Genomic DNA, 12,133 nt, shown 5'->3' on the forward strand with positions numbered 1-12,133 from the left:
TAAAGAAACAGAGACTGAAAGTGGAAGGCTGTACCAAGATATCTATACACATAAGCACCCAAAGCACCCTGGGCTAGGTACATTTGTATAAAGCAGGAGTAAAGACAGAACCTCAACAGACAAGAGGGGTCACTAGGTAACACTCCAGGGTCCAAGTGATGAGATATGACAACTTAAGATTATGTTCACCTAATGCAACAATATAAGGCAAACATTATTAGACATATAAAGACAGAAGAGATCTAATAAATAATGACAAGAGACTTCAACACCCTATTTTATTGTCCACATCAAATCAAACCAAAAAGAGAAATTGGCCAAGAAACTTTGGAGTTAGCTACACTCTAGACCAACACAATCTGAAAGGTGTTTATGGAACCATTCATAAGACAGCTGCAGAATAAACTTTTCATCAGCATGTGGAACATTTTCCAGAGTACTTCTTCTATTATGCAGCAAAACAAATCTCAATAAACTTTAATGAAATAAGAACAGTCATATTTTCTGACCACAATGAAACACAACTGGAAATTAACAAAGGAAACCATAGAAAGTATAAATACATGGGGACCTTATAGCACTCTATGGAATAAAAAACATATTTTTAAAAATTATTCAACCAAATAGAAATAGGCACATAAAAACCCAAAATGTATGGTATAAACAGAGGCAGCATTAAGGGGGACACTTGAGGGTTGTGGGTCCCACTCATTGGTGAAAGAACCCATATAGGATGCTTGAATCACTGACCCAATGCCAAACATTGCAGAATGGGGGAGAAGAGAGGCAATAACAATGAACACTATCCCACAGTGCAACTCAACAATGAACATCCAGACCTGGGAAACAAGAAGACACAGTTAGTAGAGTAAAGCAAAGGCCAGAGAACAAGCAAAAGGCACAAAAAAACCACAGCTTCCTCAAATGGAACAAAGAGGTGAAGAATATATATACTATACTATAATATTATATTATACATTATTATTTATTATTATGTAGTACATTATATATATCATTGTATACTGTATATTATATATTTTATATATGACATATTATATATAATGCATGATATATATCATATTACATATGATTATATATTATATAATATGTATATTATATATTTTATACTATACTATATATATTATATTTTACATGGTATATTTATATATTATGACACATAATATATAATATATGGTATCATATATGTAATATAATATATACTGTGTATTTTATATCATATATCATATATCATATATAGTATATTATATATATTAGACTAATTGGGCAGGATGGAGAAGAGATAAAGACTTGCTAAGATGTTGCTGTGCCTCACAGAGCTGAGGTACTCCATTAGAGAAAGAACTTGTTCACATAGACACACGGGTATTTGAGGTGTGGCCCTGTGACAACTATTCATGGCTGTCAACTACATTTTAGAATTAACTAAAAAGTCAAGTCACTAGACACACTTGGAGGGGATTTTTAGTTAATTGGATCATGAGGTAGGAAGACTTAAACCTTAAATCTGGATCACTCAAGGTGGAAGACCTGTCTTAAATCTGGGCCACGCCTTCTCATGGCAGCCTACGTAGAGAACAAGGAAAGAAAAAGCTTCTGCTCTTTGCCTGCTTGCCCTTGCTCTTGCTTCACTGATAGTAGCAACTGCTTCTTCCGGATTCCAGAGTTTAGTGAATACCAGCTGAGACATCCAGCCTTGGTGACTGAACACCTACTGGATTCTTGGACTTTCTTTTGGGAGACAGCCATCGTTGGATTAGCTGGACCATGACCTGGAAGCCACTCTAATAAACTCACTTTCTGTATACATATTTGGATTCATTCTATAAATGCTGTTTGTCTAAAGAACCTGACTGGTACTGGCCCTCAGGACACTCACTAAATACAGGTGGCTCCCATGTGTACCTCTGGTGAGTATATTCATTTTCTAGCCCGGGCTTGATTTCTCTTGTTCCATTTCAAAAGTTACCCAGTGATGCACAACTCTGAACAATGATGGCCCTCTATTTGACTCACCAGCATCAGCCTCTGAGTTCCAGCCAATTCGTGCTTCAACCTGTTCTGATGTACAAAGCAGCCATTTATCTTCAGATCCTATAACAAGTCCTTTTATAAAAATCCAGTTTTGCTTCCTCAGCTCAGAACCCTGGTGCTCCAGGTTTGCAGACCTTTGAAAGGGAGGATCACTTTACAGCACTGTACTGCCGAGGTTGGCAGCCCCCCTGGGCATACAGCAAAGGTGCAGTTAGCACCAAACTCTGCTCCTGTTTGTATCTGGCCTTGTGTCAGGTTTTCTGGAAATTAACACAAGACAGAGCAACAGTATTCTTACCTAAAGCCTCATAATTCTGCCCCCCCACACACACACAGAAAGACAGAGAGGGACAGAGACAGACAGACAGACAGACAGACAGACAGACAGACAAGCAAACAGAGACAGAAAGACACAGAGACACAGAGAGACAGGAACAGCTCCTCAAAAAAAACGAGCTAGAAGAGGTGGGAATGAGAAGAGCAAGGAAGGGGGTCAGAAGGAAGAAGTCAGAACGAGGAGGTCAGAAGGAGGAGGTGAGAGCTCCAGGCAGAGGAAATCGCACCTGAAGGAGCATTTGACAATCAAGAGAGATGCATGCTAAAGTGCTGAACAAGGCAGAACATGGCATGAGATGCCCTGGCACATGAACAGTTGTCTTCACCCTGCAAGCCCCACCTGACAACATGGCAATTAGAGTTATTTTCAACTGAAGATACAATTCCAACCTGTGATGATGACCCCTGCTCTCTAAAACAAACCCCCTTCCTATGAGAAGAAACCAAAGTCCTGTAAAGTGGCTATGTGACTTGATCCTACAGAGTCCTTGGTACTCAGCCAACATCACATACCAGCCATGAGGACAGGCCTGTCACGTACTCAGGAAGCTGCAGCCTCAATTGGTGTCTGCCCACAGGTTTCTGAGACAAGAACTGAACCCAGTCAGACCACAGAACTACGAGTGATCACAAACACCAAGCACTTCAAGCCACCGAATAACCAGAATCAGTAAGGTTCTGCATGCCATTAAACCCAACGTTCCTGATCACCAAAAGAAACCCCCTGACTATAGGATCCCGGAGGTGGCTGTTGTGCATTGTGACTCATAGTTCGACCAACCCTGTGCACACCGAAAGTCCTCAGTACAAATATTTGTTGAATGAAACAAAATGACGTGCTGTTCTGGAGGGGAAAAGGCAATTGGACAAATGATTGTCTTGGGACGCTTCCACAATGGCATTACTATGTCCCACTTGGAATGCCAAACACTAAGGTGAAAGACCTCGCTGTCCTTGGAGAAATTAGAATAGCAAAGAGAAACCTCTACTCAGGGACAAAGATAAATGATGAAATGTTTTCGCCTGAACTCTTTCCAAAGAGCCAGTGTGGAGCATAAGTGACCTTTGAATTGAAACCTGAGAGTTTTTCCCTTTCTCTGTGAGCAGCCAGATCTAAATATTTCCCTCTCAATTGATTGCTGCTTGGTGGCAGATGAGACCTAAGCTCTACAGTGTGAGAAGAAGCCTGAGTTTCTATTAGGCCAGCAGTTTTTCAGCTCATGGTTCCTTGGACAAGTTACTTATTTCTCAAAGACCCAATTTCCCCACTGGCTAATAATAATAATAATAAAGTAAATAATAATAATAATGTTGATTATGATTTATTTCACCAGTTGCTTTAATGAATTGCTTAGGTACTAAATATAATAAAAGCACTTAGGATAATGATCCATTATGTAGAATACAGGAAAGATAAATGTGACTGCCTTTAGTCCACAGTTTTCTTGATCTTCAAAAATACTGTTGTCTTGGATGAAAGTAAGGTTTTATTTGGTACTGATTAACTTAGCAATTTTTTTAGATACCTTCTAGAATGCAAGTTGGGAGCACAGTAACAAGAGAAAGAGCTCTCATCTCAGTACTTAGTAATGTGTTGGCGTCATGATAAAAGCCTGTGGGGAGAAGGGGATTGACGGGAAGAGAAATCACATCTGGGAGTGCTCGGAGGGTTGCAAAGCTTCCCAAGCAACCAAGCTACTCCTCAGAAGGTGACTGGATACATTAGTTATGTACATCTACTCAGTGGGATACTATGGAGCACTAACAAGAAATAAAGGGAGACCAAAACACAAACCAAGAGAAAGAAGCCAGCCTGACACAGTGCACACAGTAGGTTTCTCATATATGACATCTTGGCTAAGGCAAACCTATGCACATTATAAGACCACAGGGGCTAGGTATGAAAAGAAAGGGAAGCTGAATAAAAAAAGCATCAAAGATTTTTTTTAAGGTAATGAAACTATTCTATAAGAAACTGTAGTAGTAGCTAGATAGCATTGTAGACTGTCTCAGATTCACAGAACGGACAATACCAAGAATGATCCCTACTGAAAAAGTACTGTAAAGTATAGACATAAGATGATTGTGGTGTATCCATATCCTTTCATCAATTGTAGCAAATATTCCTCTCTGGTGGGGAAAAATTTAAAATTTGTATTTATTATTATTATTATTATTATTATTATTATTATTATTATTTATTGTTGTTATTGTTATTTTCTCCTGGGGGGTAATCATGCCACAGCACCAGTGTGGAGATCAGAAGACAACTTTCCAGAGAGTTTATAGGAAAGTTCTGTGCTTTTCATTCAATTTTGCTTTATAAATATAAAACTACTCTAAAAGAAACATAGCACACTGAATAGATAATAAAACCAAGGTGCTTCATGGAGAACTAAGTTTTTATATTTGTCAGATAGACAGTGGAGGGGTGGGGGCAGGGGATTCTGGGCAGGGGCCAGACCATTTTATTTAGGGAGGAGGGGGGGGACAAGGGAATTGGAGGGAGCACGACTGCTTCTCTTTAATTGAGAGCTTGGAAAAAAAAATGACAATTGTCTGTCCTAGGACTATTCTGTTGCTATATTTAGGCCACTTTACAGTGGCAGTGTCCTTGTTCGGAATTTGAGTATGAAAATGTTTGCATTCCTGGAAGAGCTCATTGTCACTCCTCAACTGTGTCATATGCAAAACCTCCTGTTTAGGGGAAGGAAGGGCCTGAGAGGAGTGGGGGAGGGGGACAAGCGGGGGCGGGGCTCAGGGGAACATGATCAGACTGTAATGTATACTAGCTTCAAAATGTCCTTATGAATTCAGTACTGTGTACAGTGACACACACACACACAGAGAGAGGAGGTACACACTCACACCCTCAGCTTGATCTCTGGGGATTGGATCACATTTTTGTAGGCACAGGGTCAATGTGAGCATGACTGGGACAAAAATCTTGGTCAGCATGGGCAATGACCCCATTTCTCCCCCTCTTTATAGTTTAAACAGATGACTCAGGCAGAACTTACCCATGGATTTTTCGATGTTGTTTTGAGAAAGTACCAGTTTCAACCAAGCTGTGGATGATACTCCCTGCGTGTCTGAAAATCCCCAGAGCTGCAATATTCAACCACGTTAGGTTAAAACATTTGGTGTCAGGGAACCCAGATTTCTGAACAGAGACACAACCTGGAGACACAAGCCAAACAGAGATGGTCAGTAAAAGTAGAAAAGCAAACTTTTAATTTTGAATCTAAAAATACTTGTGTGTGTGTGTGTGTGTGTGTGTGTGACACATGCCAAGGCACACATGTAGAGGTCAGAGGATAACTTGTAAGAGTAAGTTCTCTCCTTCCACCTTGTGACTTCTGGGGACTGAACTCAGACCCTCAGGCTGAATGATATCACAGGCCCAGAAAAGCAAACTATAAAGATTTCCTCTGTAAGGGTACTGAAAGGACTATTTAAGTGTGTGAGGAGCTAAATACAACGTACTGATGTTCTTCATTAGTTCCTATTTATGAACTAGTCTTTTTGCATATACTTAGCTCTGAAAGAGACCATTAAAACCTTTATGGGGGAGGGGGAACCCTGGGAATTGAAACCGGGGTCTCCATCATGGCAGGCAAGGGATCTACCATAGAGCTACATCTTCATCCCACAGCATACACCAGCTGATATGAGCCCCACCCCCACCCCAACACACATACAGCAGAAGACTGCCTGGGCTGGCCTCAGTGAGAGAAGATGTACCCAACCGAGGGAGTGGGGAGGTCTGGGGGTGGGGTTGGGGGGTGGGGACATCTTGAAGACTGTGGAGGGTGAGGGTGGCAGAGAGGTATGGGAGGAGGGGGATGAAGACTGTAAAAAAAAAAAAGGATTAAAGAATAAAAAAATATTGTAAAAGAAAAAGAAAAGAAAGAGCTTGGTCCATAAACTTATACTATTTATTTGTACATGACAAACTAGTTTTGAAACATTTCAATTCAACATAGCCGCTACACTTTTCATTTAACCGTCCACTCTTGTGGACTGAATATGGGCTGTGTCAACATCCACGTATACTATGTTTTTCTTTTAAAAAACGGATGTGTATAAAAGCCCCATGTAATGCCATTTCCCCTTCATTCTGAAAACAGCCTTAGTTCTGAAGCCCGAGAAGTGTGCACATACATCTGCAGAGTTTGTCCTTATTTGTGCATTCCTGGGAGCATGGTGGGCTGTTTTGAAAATTGTTGGCTTTTCCTAATCTCATAGTTTTATTAATGTTGATACACATTGTGGAGGTTAATTTAGAAATAAAAGTTTAACATTATTTGATTAATGATATATAATTAACTATCAAAATTATATTCTTTCTGTATTCTTCAATTTAAATCAAAGGCCTGCCCTTCAATCATGTAGTTTTCTATATACAAGAATACCATAAGCATAAAAATCAAATAAAATTTTATTTGAAAAAAATTTCATGTTGAGACTATAACTAAATTGCCTAGTCTGACTTCCAACTTGAAGTTTGTCTTCTTCAGTAGCTGAGATTCCAGGCATGCTAGTTGAATGATTATTTTTTAAAATAAATACAGGTAAAAATGAAATTTATTAATGAATACATATAATTAAATTTCAGTGCAATTTAAGTTCTTAAATGCTGCATTTATACTATATACCAGGCTAAGATCATAAATTGACTTTAAAAATTGCACACATTGTGCCTTGAAGGGAATAGGAACTCTATAGAAAGACCAACAGAGTCAACTAACCTAGGCCCTTTGGACTCTCAGAGTCTGGACCACCAACCAAAGAACATACAGAGGCTGAATCTAGGCTTCTCTGCTCATCTGTAGCAGAAGTGTAGCTTGGTTTTCATGTGGGTCTCCAACAACTAGAATGGGGGCTATCCCAAAAGTGGATTATGTTCTACTAGCTGGGTTGCCTTGTCTGGCCTCAGTGGGAGAGGAAGCGTCTAGCCTTGCAGAGACTTGAAGTGCCAGGGTTGGGGGTGATACCCAGGGGAGCCCCCACCCACTCAGAGGGAAGATGGGGGAAGAATTGTGGGAGGGGGTGACCAGGAGGGGGCAATGAGCAGGATGTAAAGTGAATAAGTAAAAAATTAAAATTACATTTAGAAAAGTGCCCACATTGAGATCTCTTTATGCTTTGTCCACCTCCTTAGGTTTCAGTCTGTGTTTTAGTTTGCTGTATAGTTCCAGTCTGTAGCTGTTTTCACACACTGAGGATTGAGCCTCTGTCTACATCTTTATTGTACCATCCTCCTGCCACCCTGGTACTCAACCCTTCCTTGGGCACAGGAAGCAACATATAAACTATGGGTGGACACTGATAGTCAGGAAACAGTCAGGGATTTGCCAGTTTCCTGATTTCTCTACGTGAGAATTGTGCCACATACTTTCTGTTTACCCTCCCTGTCTATCTCCACCTTTCTCAGCTTTCTACTCTCTGCCCTAAGCAGTTGACTTTGCTGGGTTCAGCTGAATGAGAAATCAAGAGATGGGTGGGCATCATGACCCCTCTCAAGACAGTTCTGACTTAAAAACCTGTTATGGAGTTCCAACTCTTGCCTGTGTTTTGTCTTTTTTATTATGAATACTTCTGTCACTGATCTCTGCTGGAATAACCAAACTTGAGTATGACATTTCTTCCTTCCTGAGACTCTGAGTGAAACAGTTTAACAATTACAGTAACAACAAAGGAACATAATTCTTAGGCATGGGAGATGGCTCAGTGAGTACTCATACTGAGGGTGTATGAGGGCCTGAATTTGAATGCACAGAAGCCACGTGAAAGCTGGATACATAGCAGGAACATCTATAATCACTACACTCCCATAAGAAAATGAGAATAGAAACAGATGAATCCTTGATACACAGCAGGGGCATCTGTAATTCCTGCACTCTTATGAGGAGATGAAAGTAGAAACAGAACAATTCCTGCAAGACCAAGAACCAGCCAAGCTAGCAGGCGCAATGGGAAAACAACCAAGTAACCTTATCTCAAACATCTTAGAAGGTGAGGGCCAAGTGCTGAGGTTGTCCCCTAATCTCCATGTATGCACCTCTATTCCTATTCTATTGTATTCTATTCCTATTGTATTGTATTGTATTGTATTCTGTTCTGTTCATATGCATGTGTATTTGTGGTAGGTTTGTGGCAGGAAATGTGGAGACATGGGCTGGAGAGGTCCAGGAATGCTGGACCAAGAGCTTAACAAGGGATTCTGATAGGAGCTCCAAGACCAGGAAGCCAATAGGAACATGGACACTGAAGGCCAGGGTCACCAGGTTTCTGCAGAGATACCAAGTCTATTTGCAATAGAACTATAAGTCACTCTTCTTTGGTAAGTCTATATTTTGTCTGAGTAAATCTGAATTTTAAAGTAATGGACTAATTAACTTGGAGGAAGACATTTTAAGCCAGCAGAACATTTAGGGTATAGTATGGGTTTTTCTGGATGCATTTAGCTAGTTTTATTGTAAGAATCATGGGTAAAAAGCAGGACAGAACAACTTGAAAAATATGCAGTTTGGTCAGAAAATGGGTATATTTAGAGCTGAGGATAAATATAATTGGCTATTAAAGAAATAGGCAACATTAAAAAGAAGTCAAGTATTTTGCACTGGGAAAATAGGGAAGATGTGTTAAGGGCATCTCATGAATCAGTTAGCTCTCAACCACAGTACGATCATGGGGGAAGGAAAGGTTTCATCAATCAGAAGACTTTGCTTTGAGAAAGAGCTCCACAGAGCCTGAACATACTGGTTCTTTTCTGTGCTCAGCTTCTTAGCCACTCTAGGCAGAGAAGATCTAATGGAGCCCTGCCATTGTAAACATGAGTCTGGTATTGTATGCATGAAGAGTTATGGGCTTGGGGAGGCTTGCTCTTTGATTTCAAAGGAAACACCAAGAGTCCATGTAATGTGTGATTGGGTCTGATACCTTCAGGCAGCCTCTGAGGAGCCTGTGTGTGTGAAGCTCAGTCTTCAATGGTGACTCCAGGATTCTGGAGATGCTACAAACAGAGGTTGTTTATAAAAGAAAGCTCACAGATGGTGAGCAGAGTCCAGAAGAGAATCCTCTGAGAAAGGGTTGCCCCAGCCTGTTGGAGCTCAAAACTCAAGGTTGCTGTACATTCAGTAATATAATTTAATATTTAACCTTATGGGTTTCTGTCTTGTTTTGGTCCCATTCATTTTTGTTTTTCTGCTGTTTGGGGGCTGGGAATGTTTATTCTATGCCACTATATACCATAAATATATAAATTTTCTTTCATTTTACCTGGGCTCATGGCTAAGACTTTCTCTTGAGTCTCAGCAGTCTTTGAATTTGGACTTTGAGCAATGTTGGAACTGCTAAGACGATAGTTTGTTTTTTTTTTTTTTTAGAAATGGCTCAAATGCATTTTGTATCATTAGACAGCTATGAGTATTGGGGGGGGAGTAAGGACAGACTATTATAATAATAATTTGAATAATTAAATGTGCCCACAAGTTCATGTGTTTAACACTTTTTCTTCAGCTAGTGATGCTCTTGGGAGATATAGAAACCCTAGATAGGGCTGATCTGGAAAAGGCAGGCCACTGGTCCACTCCTTTAAAGATTACACCTAGCCCCAGCCCCTTCCTTTTCCCCCTGCTTTCCATCCACCGTGAAGTGAAGAAGTAACTCTGTACCATAAGGTTCTGGGGTCAAGACACAGACTGCCATACCATGAGCAAAAGTAATCACCCCATCCTCCACCTTAAAAAAATTCAGTAATAACTTCTGGGGAAATAAAGCAGGCCTGTTGTTTTCTATCTATCCTGCTAAGTACAACTGAAAATACTAATGATACATCTAAAAAAAAAAAAAAATTAAGACTCTGAAAACTGGCGATAGTACAGTAAACTGACCAAAGCCTAAAAAACAGCACATGGCATCACGTTCCTGACTTGTTGCTTTGTTGCCTCACTTGTTCTAGCTGAAGGAGGAAATAATCCAGAAATGACAACATGCAGAGACGAAAGCCCCTACCCTCGAGCCAAGGGACCAAGAAGGGAGCAGGCTAGTAAGGCAAGCACTCTGAGAAATGAGTGAGTATCCCACAGCCCTTTGGTGGGTCACAGAATTCCGTTGGTCTGTGGTGGAACATCATATGTTAGCAGGAGTGTGTGGCAATGTAAAACTGCGTATGTAACAAGTCAGAGAGCAAAGAAAAAGAGGCAGGCACTGTGGCCCCACAGTGGCCTTCAAAATGTCCTGTGATGACTGGTGCATCTTCCACTAGGTTCCAACTCTTAAAGATTCTAGCATTTCTCCAAAATGCACCTCTGGGGATCAGGCCTTTACGTGGGCACTTACGGAGCATGCCAGATCCAGTCTTTAGCAGCCTTGAAAGCAAAATACTGGGGAAAAAAAACCCTCAGAGTTTATCATCAAAAGTCAACCTGTTCTAGAATCAAATCTAAGGTATCTTCTCCAGAAAAAAAAAACATTACTGTTGTATTTGACACTACTTTGGCAAATTTAGACTATTTTGGTAAATGTAGTTTGCTTTCTGTTGACCTTTAGTTATAGGAAATTCTTATTTATAATATTGATTCAATGCACACACATGTGCACACACACACACACACACACACACACACACACACACACACTCACACACTCACACACAGGGGTCCGCTTTATGCTAGGGGTCATTTGTGCTTTCTTTCTGGTAGACGCCTTCTCCAGGGATACAGAAGGACATGTTGGAGTCATGTGGCTGAAGGTGGAGCCCCAACTCCATCATTTACCAACTGTATAAAATTAACTTACTCTATGGGAGTCCCGGTTTTCCCACTCCAAGCTGAAAATAATAGCTCTTTTCTTGTTTAAACATACTTTTTATTTTGAGATTCGGAAGAGATTATATCCATGTATGTGATTGTACTCTAAGATGTCATGTAAACCTAGATGGTTTTTGTACTGGAGTGATACCTTGCTTGCTTCCTGTCTTCACACTCTAATCCTTGTACGAAAGGAGCATGTGTGGGGTTGTTGGATGTCTCCACGAATGAAATAGAAAATTATCTTTGCTCACATGAATCTTACATACTATTGAGATGATGATAACAAGAAACCTAATAAATTCATAGTTGTATTTTTAGAAAGCAAGTGATGCTGTAGAGAAATCAAACCAAGTAGAGAAGACAGAACTGAGGCCTAAGGACTGTGAGACTCAGCTTCCACGTGGAAACAGGGCTGCTGTCATTGCAAAGAGGATAACTGAGACTCGACTTGGAAGAGGTGAAAGTGGAGCCACATGACAACTACATGAACGAATTTGAGGCAAAGGGGACTGGTGTGTCTACTGCCTCTCTGATTTGAGGAAAATCCAAGATCAAAGTAAGCATATAGGGCAGAGTTGGGCAAGGAAAGGAAAAGAGAATGAGTGAGAGCGGGTAGGCAGAGGGCAGAGCATTGAGGGCTATGACTGCAGAACTGAGCCAAGTCGGAGTTGTGGAGAGCAGAGCAACACAGGCTGATTCACCTCTTGGATCACTTCGGATCGGACCCTTCTTTGGAAAGAGAAAAGAGATAGAGATGGGGCAGAGACCAAAGCAGAGGAACAATAAAGCTCTCATAGTAACTCAGGCTAGAGATGATAGTGACCTGTGTAACAGTAGAAGAACTGGACACATGGAGATGGGCTCAGATTTGGAGTATATATTAAAGGAAAATCAGCATAATTCCAGAATGACTGATTATGGAGTAT

General features: G+C 40.6%; 1 long non-coding RNA gene across 2 annotated transcripts; it reads right to left on the minus strand.

The window, feature by feature from the left end:
* Positions 1-528: 528 nt before the first annotated feature.
* Positions 529-3,157, minus strand: LOC143434477 (uncharacterized). Of its 2 annotated transcripts, none has more exons than XR_013103952.1 (3): positions 2,902-3,157; positions 2,035-2,186; positions 529-839 (listed from the first exon to the last, which is right to left on the minus strand). It is a non-coding gene; the product is annotated as an uncharacterized LOC143434477 (long non-coding RNA). The 2 variants fall into 2 exon arrangements; XR_013103950.1 differs by having other exon boundaries at positions 2,035-2,312.
* Between the last annotated feature and the right edge of the window lie 8,976 nt (positions 3,158-12,133).

Source organism: Arvicanthis niloticus, chromosome 15, assembly GCF_011762505.2.
Source record: "Arvicanthis niloticus isolate mArvNil1 chromosome 15, mArvNil1.pat.X, whole genome shotgun sequence".
Taxonomy (NCBI): domain Eukaryota; kingdom Metazoa; phylum Chordata; class Mammalia; order Rodentia; family Muridae; genus Arvicanthis; species Arvicanthis niloticus.